Genomic DNA, 12,115 nt, shown 5'->3' with positions numbered 1-12,115 from the left:
TATCACCTGATTTTGTAGACCAATTCTTTGAGAGCCTGTCTGATACGATGTTCTCACCTGTACAGAAACAATAACTTTTAGAAGCTTTCCGACACACAGCGTTCCCATGAACTCTGAATTCGGCCTTCAGTTTTGATCAACAAAAACTGCCAAGAGCTTTGGAAATCTATTTTCTTTGAATTGGACAATTTTTCTAATATTGACCTTTTTTTTTTGGCACGAACAATTCTTTGCTTAACGTAAAACCTATTCTTAGAGAACAGAAGCTTCACACTTCTATTTCTAAACACATCTAGAGACATAACAATACTACACCAGCCTCTAGCACATGTTATTACAATGCATTTTTATGCGATGATTTATCTCGCTTTTCTTCTGTCAGAGATACTTCATGTGTAATTCTTTATGCATAATCGTTCATTGATTCCATATGCAATAATTTTTTGAATGATTACTATGCTTTAAAAAACGTACAGTAGCTAAATTTCATGTATTTCAAGTACGCCTATTTCAAATGCATTTATGTATTTTGGGGTGGGCAATGTTACACATGCATCTAATTGCTTAGTTTTAGTAATTTTGATGGACATTAACCCGTGGAGTGGGTGTTGCGTGTTTATCTAGGTTCCTGATCGATACTGTGACCTTATGCCCCTATTCGGCTATAAATCCATTTATTTCCTATATTGGCATAACCGTTCAAGTGCGATTTTCTGAAAAGTCATCTCTGGCCTCACACGAACAGAGCCACATTCCAGCATAGTTCTCTCTGCCACTTCCTTTGCGACCAATTAGTGCAATGACAGAGCAGTAGTCACTATCTGATATTCCTAGATAACACTCCGAGTTCTTCAACAAGATAAAAACTCAGCAAACCTGGAAATCCCCGCTTGCTGTGTTTTGATTAGTAATGGAACTCTAATGAGCAACTGATAACTATCACTTCCTAGTGACATCTTTAATTGACGTCTTATGTCCAGCAAACTTGCGTCAAACCCGGCACCTGTCAGGTATAAATATTACCAACGTTGCCTTAAGCAATGCGAGCTACTGTTGCTGATGCCAGCTGCCTGCACGACCCCGTGTTGGTAAATCTAGCACTCTGTCGCTGCAGCCTGCTGTCCCTGTGGTGGTGAAGCTGCTGATACCATTATCGCTGCCAAAGCGCGAACTATGGTGCAGTACGCTTAAGGAGATGAACAGCCGTCCTCTGCGAAGACATCCAGCAGAATCCAGCTGCCCGCGGACGCTGTCCCCCCTCCTTCCTCGACGCGCTGAAGAGACCCGCTGCCTTTCTCGTGCAGAGAAATCCAGCCACGGCGTTTCCGGTTTACCCTCGCGGGTGACTGGGATATCGAGAGAGACCCCTGAAGGAGATACCAATCCTCCATCATTCTATTCAGAGGTATGGTGTTGACTAAACCCTTAGATGAGAATTCTTGAAACAAACCTTGGCAAAACCAACTTAACTTAAAGCTACTTACTTGCTCCCCTTCCACGTGTTAGGCTTAGGTCAGGCACACTGGGGTAGGCTTAGTTAGAAGCACCAGTTGAGTATGTTAGCCTAATGTATATATGACTGTATATATGTTTTATTACTTTTAAATCATTGTATGGCTAAGAAACCATATCAATGCTTTTACAGTTCTATTTCGCAATACTTATCTTACTGTACGTACTTTTTATAATAACAATTATTGCAATTGTGGCAATACATTTCTCTTGTACGAGAAGAAAGACTGTTCAATAAATGTTAACCCTTTATTGACAAACGCCCGTCTCTCTATTCTCTACATCTCGTGAAAGTAAACTGCACTAGACTGACTGAGTGAAATGCATGTCTATTGTTTCACACGACCCTAGAGATTGACTCTTGATCTGAGGAGCAAAGTTGTCATGTTGCACGGTTGTTGGAAAGCTGAATCCCTTCTTGTCTGTGCCAGGGAAGCTGATCACTTCCTATGCAGAGAAGAAAGTTTCCAGTGACCTCTGAGCTAGTTGGTAACACAACCCAATTAAGTTTAGCATAGTCAGTGGAGGCCTGGAATATCCGCAGTTCCACGTCGATACTACTGTTTATGTTATTCCAATGCGCAGGGCCTAGTGGGAAACTAGGAACTACACTACAGTAAGTCGCCGGGACCCAGATCGGAAGAGTTCGGAAAAAATAGAGCAGTCTCGGGAGGGTCACCATCTTAAGGAGCTCTACCCTTCCCGCCATTGACAACGGAAGCGTACTCCAGAAGTCGAAATTCGTTTTGGTGAGTCTTATCGCCGATCCATAATTGCCCTCTCGGATATCTGCGCTATTATGTTATATCGAAGTGCCCAGGTACTGCAGACATCTCTCCTCCCAGACCACTCCTTCCGTGGGTCGTGAGCATGTGCCACGCGCACGAGCCGGGAACAGGTACGATTTCGCCCAATTCACTCTGAGGCCAGACACCGTGCTCAGGGCTTTAAGGAGGGATTTGGCCCCTCTCAGGGTTGGTGGTAGAGTCCGCTAAAAACTGCAGTAGATCATCAGCGTACAGTGCGATATGGTGCACCTGCCCGTAGACGTCTAATCCCCTATATGCCCGCCCCAAACGAGCTCGCACCGCCAGCGGTTCGATCGCTATGGCAAAGAGCAGGGGGGAGAGGGGGCAGCCCTCGGGGGTGCTTGGGCTATGAGGGGTGATAGGGATGTTGTACTTAAACGAGGGTGCTCTAGAGGGTTTCGGTGGATGAGTGGTTCTGACAGAGGTGATGGTCGGAATAGTGTAGATAGTAGGGCTACTTGGAGATCAAAGTGGAAGAAGGGTGGCGTTCGAGGGCTTGAGTGAGTTAGCGATGTTTGCAGACGGCAGGTTATGCTGGGCTATTATGGGGTGTGGGGGTGTGGTGCATCTCGTGGGAAGGTGAGTGTTTTCCAAAGGAATTGAGGTGTACGGAATAGTGGAAATCATGGAGCTTAGACGTGACATGGTAGCTTCAAGTTGGGAGATGGAGGTGATGAGAGAACCTAGCTTATTTTCCAGAGAGAGTAAGCCAGAGCACGGCATGTTGGGTGGCTCGATGGAAACAGAAGGGGGTGCAATTGGCGGTGGAAGGCAGGGGGAATTCGGGGATGGGAGGGGAGTTGGGGTATAGGGTTCAGAGGTGAGGAAAGGTGGTGGTTGAGAGCGGGCATTGGTGCATCAGACATCAAAGGAGAGTTGTCTTTGTTGGCGTTGCAAGAAGGATAGGAATTAAGGACATAATTAGGGAGAGGTAGGTGAGGAGCGAGGCGGTGGGGTGGAGGGAGAGGGGATGAATGTGTGGAGACATAGGAATGAAGGAGGTTTGGGAGGAAGCGAGGGGAGGGGATTTGAGAGGTCCAGTATGCTATGTGAGGTGACTGTGAGAGAACGGGTATCTGGCGGAGTGAGGGGTGTTGGGAGATAGGGAAGTTGAAGAAAGGAAGTGGTTCTGCTAGGCCCGAGGGAGGGAAAGGGAAAGGGTTACCAAGGGGTGAAAGGTGTTAACACAGTATTGTGGGGAGGAGAGAGATGCAATGGGTTTGTGGAGAAATTGGGGTACAAAGCGAGGGAAAGAGAAGAGTAGAAGAGGAGGGAATAAGGGGGACATGAGGAAAGTTAACTAGGGGGAAGGTAGACTAAAAAGGGGGTGACAGGTAGGGAAAGTGAGAGGAGATGAGGTTGGATGGTGCAGATTGGCCGAGGAGCTGATTAGCTAGAGGTCCGGCTGAAGTGATGAAAGGGGGGCTTACTATGATGGGGAAGAATGGGAGAGGAGGGCACAGGGGAGGGAGAGGGAAGATTGTCGGCCTGTGCCTCCCGAGGGTACAGCCTATTGGAGTATAGGTGGGTCAGGGGCGGAGAGAGGGAGTAATGGGTGGAGCTAGATGAAGACTCAAGGGACAACTCGGTCGCAGGGGAGGGGAGTAGGGAAGGGAAGAGATGGTCAAAGAAAGAGAGACAAGTGTATTTGGCTTGGATCATGACTGTACCATTGTTATTGAGTGAGATAGTGAGGAAGCTGTTAAAACACGCAGAGGGGGAGATTTTTAGCTGTTTCCCATAGGGATCGAGGAGGAGGAGGTGACGTTAAGGGAGTTATGTAAGCTGGTGGACCAATAGGGGATGTCGTGAGTGAAGAAAATTTAATCGTTTTTGAGCCTCCCAATTGATCAACAAAAAGGGAATCAGGGAAACATTCCATGGTGTTATGCTTGAATCGTTTTGCTACAGCTTTAGTCAGGTAAGGAGGATAAATGATTTTGTAGCAATTAATTCCAGACTTAACTCGAATGGTGGCCATGTTGGGAAAATGAGGAGCAGGAGGGTGGTGAGGATAAGAGAGGGGTGTTATCAGGAAGGCAGTGGTGAGGAGAAGTATAAGGACAGAAAGGGGACACATATTCCAGAAGTCGGGTGAAGATATGGGAACTAATGTGCAGTCCGGAAATTAAGGCGATTAGGAACACGTTATTACTTTAGAGCAGGAGAAGATGTGGGCACAGATTATAGTAGTTGAGAAAGCTTTACTGCTTGGGAGTCTCTATGATTCCGTTAGTATTTTGATGGGCTCTTTACCTAGGTATTCACCTAATATACATGGTGCCACCTGGCACTAGATCATATTTTCAAGGGAATTGTTTACACATGACAAGTCCAATTGGACCACTGTCAGAACCATCACAAAGCAAACTTAGTAAGAGTAAAACAGATCACAGACGTTCAACCAGTAACCACTGGTAAACACTGTACCTAGCATCAGCCTGTAACAAAAACCACAATATGCACAGCATCACATTAGGCGCCAAACGCATTGTATGCCCATAATCTCAACAGTCTCATATTAGACCCTATCCTCCTAAGTATCACTAACATTAGGAGCATAAAGCACAGGGTGGAACATAATCTCACTAGCATAAACCATAATATGCAAGATAATCTCATAATCATAAAAAACACATCTAGAGAACCAGGACAGGGTGCATAGATCATACTACGGGAAATACATTTCCTGGTACCACATAATCACAATAGGGCCTGGCGCCCAACAAACCTCCCAGTCCCCCTGGCCCATCACTAACATTAGGGGCATAAAGCACAGAGTGGAACATAATCTCACTAGCATAAACCATAATATGCAAAATAGTCTCATAATCACAAAAAACACATTTAGAGGTAACCAGGGCAGGGTGCGTAAATCATACTACATGAAATACATTTCCTGGAACCACATAATCACATTAGGGCCTGGCGCCCAACAAACCTTCCAATCCCCTTGGCCAACTGGCCATCTCAAAGGGGCTCCGTGAATGGTCGCTGTCTGTTAAACTTCGCTGGGGGGAGGGGGAAGCAAAGGAAATAGTGTCAATGTCAATGGGAGAGAGTGGAGGATTCTCACAGGTGGTCCCAGCGCCCGCTCATCCACTCCCATTTGGGCCACCTGCGTCGTGGAGTAAACTGGGCTACTGCGGACTCCTGCTCGAGGCTTCCATCGCATGTCGCGCCATGTCTCACCTGAGGGGGCCTGGTCTGCAAGGGTGAACAGAAGAGGGCCATTTGCACTACACCTCTCCTCTCTCCGTGGTGTCCGCTATTCCTAAGTCCCCCGCTGAGTCAGGTATGAACCGGGGGATCCCGGAGGCAAGTTAGTTGTGTGGGGAAGGAAGCTGCATGAGACTGAGCTGGGTGCTCAAGCCGCCACGGCCGACATGATAAGGTCAGGCATGCTCTGAGGCAGAGTCATCGAGCTTGGCAGCCTACCTCCATGGAGTGGGCAAAGATGTCTAGATCCGAGGCCACCCCCTTCCTCTTGGCCCGTGTCAGATGCGGAGTCCATCGGGTGTTATGTTGAAGTCAGGCAGCACCGACTGACGATTGGCGCCAAGAATTGTAGCAGGATCGTGATCTTTGTACTCGTGGGGCCAAACACAACAGAGGAGGCTCTCCACCCCGCACCGCTGATCGTTATGCGTCCCTCCGAGCGGGAGGCTGCAGACGCAGAGGAGACAAGGCCGGCTGATGTAAGAGGAGCGGTAAGATGGCGGCCGTCCAATATGCCATGTCCCAGTTCCAGCCCGATGTTCTCGCTTAAGCAAACGGACGGAGTCAGTATCAGGTAAGGTTCCCTGGAGGAATCGCGTAGCTGGAAGGATTTGAGATGCGCTAATGTAATTCAATGACTGGAGGCTTGAAAAGGCTCCCACGAGCCACGCAGGAGAGCTCTGGTGGAAATCGATGCTTTCAAGATGTCCGCGTTCAACCAGACGGTCGGGTCTGGTACCAGGAAATCGCGTTTGTGGGTGAATCCGAGTGAGGCTTAGTGTAATATAAGAACAGTTTAGATCCTAGGCGCGCGGAGGACTCACAAGGTGGTGCTGGGGTCAGGATCACCCATTTCATTCATGTCACTTCCGTCTTCATATAGATGTAATGCCTTGTATAGATTGTGCTATATCCTTTTGCGCATATTGGTCCACTTGTAGTGCCTACCGGTTGTCGCTGGTTGTCGGGGGTCACGGAGCTCACTGTAGTTGGATGCACGTTTCGACACTCTTTCCGATTCTGGCCAGATTGATGCAGGCAAGTTCTTGAAACTTGTGAATTGCATTTTGTTCGGGCTCACAGCTTTATCCTTTAAGGTCTGGAATCTGGAGACAAATGGCTCCTTCACAATCAACTCCCTATGGATCACTTATAATAGTTCTCTATCTACTGACTCTGTGCCCTCTGACTGGAAAAAAGCTATGATGGTCCCTCAGTTAAATAAGCTCCTAGAGTGCAAAATTGAGTGATTTTCGTACAATATAGATCCTTCTATTCCCAGAAAAGAGCTTGGAAAATCATTCAATAGAATTCCATTGACTTTCTGGAGCAGAACCACTGCTTGATTTAGTTCAATCAGGGTTCTGTCCTACACGCACCACCGAATTTGCCCTTATCTCAGTTCTAGATGACCTTTGAATGGCAGTTGACAAAGGCCACTTTGTTGCCATTGTGTTATTAGATCTTTCAAATTAGGTCTCTTAGTTCTTTTGGCAGCCTTTTATATCATCACTTATCATTTCTTGATCTCCAGGCTGGCAGAAATCGGTATCAATGGCACGGGTCTTAGGTGTGTAACTCCTATCTGGAGAATTAATGTGAATTTGTTCATCTATCCCCATTTTACTCCAAGAATAGAACTATTGCCCAAAAGGTCCTGCAGGGTTCCTTTCTGAGCCAATCTTGTTTAAAGTCTTTCTTAGATTGTGGGCTTATCTGATTATTCGAGTTTACTCATGTAGTCAACTTCATGAATTTTGTGTGTAATACTAGGCTGATCATATCTGTGGACCTATCTTCACCTGCATTTTTTGAGATCTCCATGCTTGTATGTGGAACATCACTTCCTGACTTACAGAGAATTCTCTTAAATTCAATAGAGATAACACTGCTATTTTCTGTTGTTCTTCAGGCAAGCTACAATGCCCATTCCCTACAGATTTCTGGTCCCTGCCAGTTGAGGTGACTCCCACAGCTGCCTTTTCTGAGTAATTTTGACGTTCACTTTGATGAGGACCTTTCTCTTGGCATCCAGATCAACAAACTCTTTTTATCTCCTTTTCCTTGCTGAAGACATTACAGAACATTCTTCCTCTCCTTCCCATTCACGTGCATCCTGTGATCCAATCTAAGGAGCAGGCTAGATTATGTGACCTCTTTATTTTTAGGTTTCCTTGTTTATTTTCTTAAAATACTGTATTGGATTCAGACTATTGAACCCAAACTGCCTGTAGTTCTCCCTAGCCTTCCTTCAGCCTCTTAAGTCCTGGACAGACTTAACTGGCATTAATGCCAAACATTATTTTATTTAAGGCCTTGTGTAATGGCAGCAAAGCTGTCCATCAAGGTGGTCCTCTTCATAGTCAAAAGAAATTCCGTTCTGTGATTAGAGCGTTCTCACTCCAGTCCTCTCTTCCCCATCCCTCCACTCCATACAAGAACAGTTGCCATTTAGAATATCTTTACAAACTTGAGTCTATTCTCAAAAGATTGTTAACATGGTTTCATATGGGATTTATCTGTTGTCAGCACCAGGACACCTTCCCAGGTATCAGTTGTGTGTTAAAAATAAAAAAATAAACAGCCATTAGTAGTGGCACCCACAAAAGACTCTCTTAGAACAGGGACCATGTGTAGAGAGCGCACTTTTGCTCTAACATCCTGACAAGCCGCAGTCGGGGAAATTCTCCCCTGAAATGGTTCTGGTGCTGCCGGTTGTGCCTAATTGTGGTAAGCCGTCTCTATGGGTAACCGTACGGCAGCGCAGTTTCAACATCATGGGCTTCCGGCTAATCAACAGTAGTAGTCAATGCTATACCATCCCCTGAAAATATATCTGGTGCCCTATATTCATCAATAATTATTTTATATAGCACCACAAATTTACCAATGAGACTCTCTCCTTGATCCCAGCAGTTGGCCATTGCAGATTGGGATCGTCCCTTCTTCATGACCTCATACTCCCTCCATATTTGTTTTCTTTTAGACACTTCTTCTTTGATTCGCGACGACCACACATAAATACTGCCACCTAGAGGCAACAAAATGGTGCAACACTCTATTCTGTAAAACACAGACCTGGTTTGTTGACTGCTGCTGCCAAAATATCGCAGTTTTCATGTCTGGGACTGCATTATATTTCTAGCACTTTCCCTATCATAAATGACTGGGAATAAGGCTTCAAGGGAGCTCTAATTCTCTGAGACCTTGGCAAGCACGAAGGGAAAAAAGCACAATGTATGACCCCAGAACAAGACATGACGTTCATATAATCAGACATGCTTATGCAGGAACTAAAAGAAATCAAATTCTCATTAAACTCTGTTGAACTGACTTCAACTCAGACAGTAGGAGAGCTGAAAACCATGTACACAGAAACGTCTCTGTTTAAACTGCAGCTGGATACATCAGAATAGAGGCAAACAAAGTCACTGAACTAAAAGATAGAAGATTGAGGGACAATGTGCTCCACCATGGGCTACCAGAGACAGAAGAATGAGATGACATGCTCAGTTTGTTGGCACACTTTTTTGCCTAAACTTACGGCAATCAACTTTGGCAGTAGTATTGAGTTTCAAAGGGCACAGAGAATGAGACACAGGCAGCGGACTACCGCAGATTACCCCAGACCAGTAGTAATGAGCTTCTTGTGCCATCATCAAACCAGGCTGATGCTTCAAACTGCTAAACAACAGGATGGTCCATATATCTACAAGGAGGGAAAGGATTATTTCACTGAAAGATTCAAACAACACCCATTGCCCTGGAGAAAGCTTCTGTCTCTAGGACCTGTCCTTAATCAGGAGTGAATTAGAAACGGACCCTAGAACCCAGCTACAATGATGATCATTGCAGACAGTAAAGCAAAACAGTACCATGAGCTACACGACGTAGAAAGCTATACAGGTACAATGCATCAATTTCTGATTCTACAGATTGTGAAGGTCAGTAATTCCATACACTGCTACATCAATCGGAATATCTCCCTAGGGTCCTCCTATCATTTAATGAGAAGGATCGGTCCACAGAGAGTTGCTCACTCTTATGGAGTTAGTATTTCAATAGTGATCTGTGATTAGCTCAGAGTTTACCCTACCTACCAGTCTAATTTTGCTACAGATATCAGTATTTGTCTCAGTACCACTCCTTTTTAGATAATCATTTATCATGACATCTTGTGCTTTGACACTCCAGTGGCTCCCAAATCTGCTCTCTACCTCACCCAGTTCTCCCAAAGATCTACCCTCTGTTTCACCGAAAGGGGTTGTTCTTGCTGGTCGGTCGATGTTAACAGTCTCACTAGCAACACAAGAAGGAAGTCTTGCCTGTCTTATTAGGGATCTAAAAAAGCAAACATTGTTTTGTTATAGGTGACCTATTGTGCCTTAAAGAAATTGACAAGCTACATGCAATTGGGTAGGAACAGTAGTGGCAGCGTGAGGCTCAATCTCCTCATCAGAATCTTCATGAACACTGGGGTTCATGAAACTTTGCTAGTGAAACAGCAAAAAACTTGCGTGATCTAGAAGACTGATTCATATTCGTTTAAATAACATGTGGGCATCATTGAATATTTCCACCAAGCACTATAGAGTGGATATTGACACGAGGACTGAAGCATTCTTCGAAAAGGCATCCCACAGCATGTTTTCTGTTGATCCCTTCTCAAATCACAGTGGCAGAGATTTCATACTGCTTTAAAATAGGATTTAAAGCAGGGCAACCTATTCACACCATATGGTGAAAAGTTACTTAGCCATGGATATCGAGCCCAATCTTTTGATATTCACCTATGACCACTTGACCATGGAGGACTAATGTGCAGTCCTAGAAAGTCTCTTCATGCTGACAGATAATCTTAAACTATGAGAAAGGACCATTCATTTAAAATCGCTTCAAATATTCTAAAACTTCAGCATCTCAAACTACATATTCCAGTGGGATTTGAACAAGCAGAAGCGAGCGAGAAACCCGGGTTGGATCAGAGTTCAGTCCCATCTCCATTACTTTTTTCAACTGACCCCCATAAAGGTATACCAGCCTCTGGCAATGGGACAAAAGAGATGAGGAAAGGTGCAAGAAAGAAAGTCAATTGCACATAAGGTGATCAGCAATTGTTCCAGTGCAGCACAAAGGGCTTTTCTTATACTACCATGGCACACCTGGCAAAAGACCACCATCTGGAGTGCACGTGTCTCAAGGCCTGTGGATGTGTCACCAGTAGCATCATGAATTGAGCGCACCAGGAGTTATCCTCGTTCACGTCTCATATGTGCTTAAGTTTCTCTACGAGGTAGAGGATTCCAGTCACTCCAGAGAACCCTCTTAGTGGATTGAGCCAGACCCCTTTCACCACATCTTTATGAAATGAAACTTGGAACAGAATAAGGAAACATACACATTACAGTTCAATGACGAGGAGGGAGAAGCAATTTCTCATGCATGCTCCAAAATAGAGGGCTGCCTGCATCTTCAGTGTCCCCACACATTGTGCACTAAACACAAAGCAGGGTGGGTGGCGATCCTCTAACAAACGAACACAGAGAATACAAAACCATCAGTAAAGTGCAAAGTGCCAGGAGTTAGGTTCAAAGGACATTTTGGCCATGAAACATTGTTAAGCGGTATTTTAAAGCTTGTGAGTCGGTCAACCAGGGGCTTTCTGCGCAGTAAAAAAGAAACTAGTAGATTTCGTCAATGCTGAGAACGAGACAAGCAAACCACAGTGGAGGATAAACAAGCATCCTGTGATTTTAATCTCCCCGTGCCTGAAAGTTGGATGTGTCTGTCTGTGTGTAGTGCAACTGAAGTTCATGCAAAGCACTCTGAACCCTGACTGTCGAGTTTGAGCTATATAACACTGCAAAATAAAAATGTAAAAAGCAGTGTTGTGGGAGCGGTCAGGGGCGGGAGGCACAGGGACATTAATTGGAGGTAAAATGCAAAACACACAAAAACAAGCAGTGTTGTTGGAGCGGTGAGGGGCGGGAGGTACAGGGACATTAAGAGGAGGTAAAGATGCAAAACACACAAACAAGCAGTGCTGTGGGAGGGGTGAGGGTGAGCAACAATGTGCTCAGGACAAAGTGCTAACAAAGGCTGCATACACCGGCCCTAGTGCACATATGCCTGCTGAGACTGCACCTCACGCCTGCCGCAGTTCATCCCCTAACCCTCAGGATGATCAAAAACCTGCATTTACTTACTGAAATGTGCCCATGAAATCCAGAGGTATTCGTTTTTTCAGACTCTAAACACATTGTTGCGCCTAAACATTCTAAGCCTGTTGCTTTAGGGCACGTAGCTGCATTGATTTTCAGAAATATTGTGTGTCAGCTGTGTGCCAAATAACAACAAGCATTGGCAAATCATGAGCGAGGCGTGCCTAGAAGAAATCACGTGAGGAGGTGGAAAGAGGGAGGAACAGGAGAAGAGGGAGCGACGGTCGGATGTTGTATAACGGCCTGAGCGGCCCACCTTGAAGCTGCGGAACGAGGTTCGAGTCTCGGCATTGGCTCGAGCATCCTGGGGTTGTGTGCAAATCATTTAATCTCCCCCGTCGTGAAAAATGAATA

The sequence above is a fragment of the Lissotriton vulgaris genome, chromosome 1_1, assembly GCF_964263255.1.
Source record: "Lissotriton vulgaris chromosome 1_1, aLisVul1.2, whole genome shotgun sequence".
Taxonomy (NCBI): domain Eukaryota; kingdom Metazoa; phylum Chordata; class Amphibia; order Caudata; family Salamandridae; genus Lissotriton; species Lissotriton vulgaris.
This window is presented reverse-complemented; position numbering follows the sequence as displayed.